Below are 2,913 nucleotides of genomic sequence, written 5' to 3' on the forward strand. Positions count from 1 at the left end.
AATATATATATGTACATTATATATACACACACACACACATATACGAGGGGGTGCTGAAAAGTTCCTGGCTTTGGGTAAAATAAATTACAGGAGAATCAGTTAATTATGATTTTATTGAACATATTCCCCTCTTAGACTCACACACTTATTGCAGCAGTCCTTCAGTTTTTCTAAGGCCTGTAAAAGAACTTGGAAGGTTGGGCCTCTGACCAGGTGTTTCACAGTACCCTCAAAGCCAGGAACTTTTCAGCACCCCCTTGCATATGTATGTGTTGCTTTGTGTTGATATTGTTTGATAGTTGCAAATGATTGTTCGTCACAGCTTGCTTACCAACCACATGGTTCTGGTTCATTCCCAAAGCCTTGTGAGTGGATTTGGTAGACATAAACTGAAAGAAGCCCATCGGAAATATGTATATATACATGTATGTGCATGTATATGTTTGTCCCCCCAACATCGCTTGACAACCGATGCTGGTGTGTTTACGTCCCCATAACTTAGCAGTTCAGCAAAATAAACCGATAGAATAAGTACTAGGCTTACAAAGAATAAGTCCTGGGGTTGATTTGCTTGACTAAAGGCGGTGCTCCAGCATGGCCACAGTCAAATGACTGAAACAAGAGAGTATTTCCAAAATTTTCCATCTTGTACATTTTTGCTATCCACTTCATTAAGTTTGTTTAGTTTTAAATATGATGTGGGACTTTGAAGAACAATTATTCCAGAACTCTACCTGAACACAGAGCTGCAAAATTCCATTAGGAACTATTGCATTATTACAAGGAAATGAAACTGGGATTAAGGGGTGGTGGTCACATGAGACTGTAGGTTTGCCATAATTTCTAATAGAGACACAAGGCTATAGTTTTGGGGTAGGGTGGGGCAAGGAACAAGTATGTCATTGGTGGTTTTGTTTTCTCATCCCTGGAAGAATACAAAAGGTGGGATTTGAACTTTGAATGCTCAGAGCCAGAACAAGTAACACAAGGGTTTCTTTGTTTTTCGTTTTTTTTTTTTTATCCAATGCTCGATTCAACCTATTAATAACAATAACAACCCTTTATTTTGATATAAGGCCAGCAAAGTTGAGGGGCAGGGAATTTGGTTACTTCAATCCCCCTCCCCAGGACTCAACTACTAATTGTTTAATCAAACTCAAAAGTCAACCCCAGCAGAATTTTGAACTCAGAATGTAAAATTCAACAAAATCTCACTTAACATTTTGCCCTGCATGCTAATGATTCTGCCAGCTGGTTATCTTAAGGCACAAGGAAGATTCTAGGGGAGGAGTACATCAATACACTGACCCCAGTACTTGAGTGGTACTCATTTTATTCTATTTTTATTTATGCACCCTTTTCAAGCCTAGCCAGGCTCATGGGCCCAGTTTCCCGGTTTCAATTCAGCCAGCTCACTACTTTAACTCTTTAGCATTCAAACCAGCCATATTTGGCCCAAGTATACTACCCGTATCATGTTAAAACTGGCCCCTTGTAACTACAATATAATGTCATTCTGAAAATGAACAATCAGGCATGGTTGTGTAGTAGGAAGTTTACTTCCCAACCACATAGTTCTGTGTTCAGTCCCACTGCGTGGCACCTTGGGCAAGTGTCTTCTACTATAGCCTTGGGTCGACCAAAACCTTGTGAGTGGATTTGGTAGATGGAAACTGAAAAGAAGCTTGTCACATATACATAACTATATATCTCTATGTGTATGTCCTTGTGCCTGTGTTTGGCCCCCACCACTGCTTCACAACTGGTGTTGGTGTGTTTACATCCTTCTAACTTAGTAGTATGGCAAAATCAACTGGCAGAATTAGTACCAGGCTTAAAAAGAAAGAAAAAAAAAAAAGAACTGGGGTTTATTCCTTTGACTAAAATTCTTCAAGGCAGTGCCCCAGAATGGTCACAGGTCAAAGCCTGAAAGAACTAAAAGATATGCCTGGAATCATACCCCCCACCCCCGCTCAATTGATACTCTTGTGTTGCTGTTCCTGAAAGAATGAAAGGCAATGCCAAAGTTTGAACTTAAAACATTAACAGAGAGAAGAAATATTTCCAGGCATTTTGTTTGCTGTGCTAACGACTGTCAGCTCGTTGCCTTTATAATAATAATAATAATTATTATTATTATTATTATTATTATTATCATTGTTTATAACAACAATACAGGCAAAGACCTGAAATTTGGGGGAATGGCACTAGTTGATGACTTTTGGGGGATGGCACTAGTTGATGAGTCAGTGATGCTTTGGTGTTTTTATAGACCTAGAAATGATGAAAGCAAAGTTGTTAATAATAATAATAATAATAATAATAATAAAACCAAAATCATCATATTTTGTTCATGGCATGTTAAAAAATATAAATAGTTACAGATTATGGAGAAATAAATGTTTCTTGATAGAGTTTTAAAGTTGCTGGCAAGGGTTCGAATCCAGGATAGCAAACCCATTTATATATATATATATATACACAACGTACATATAATATATAATTACATACGTGTATGTATATGTATATATATATATATATATAATTACATACGTATATATATAATGTCTATGTATATAAGGTATGTATATATATATATATGGTTGTGAGGCTAGCCTATACAACATTGTACACCCATATCGAAGTGAATTAAGATTTCTTGTGCTTTTTCTTCTTTTTTCGCTCTGACTTTTCGACTACCGGTGACCGACTTCGATCTCGCGATTTTTTACTCTTGTGCTTTTTGCTGCTGCTGCTCTTACCATCTCCACCACCACCACCACCGCTGCTGCTGTTGTTGTTGTTGTTGCTATGGTGCTTCCGATGACTGCTTTTGCTACTGCTCTTGTGTTTACTGCTGCCATGGCGACGGTGGCGATGATGGTGGTGGTGGTGATGCTGCTGCTGCTTGCG

This window comes from Octopus bimaculoides, chromosome 27, assembly GCF_001194135.2.
Source record: "Octopus bimaculoides isolate UCB-OBI-ISO-001 chromosome 27, ASM119413v2, whole genome shotgun sequence".
Lineage (NCBI taxonomy): Eukaryota > Metazoa > Mollusca > Cephalopoda > Octopoda > Octopodidae > Octopus > Octopus bimaculoides.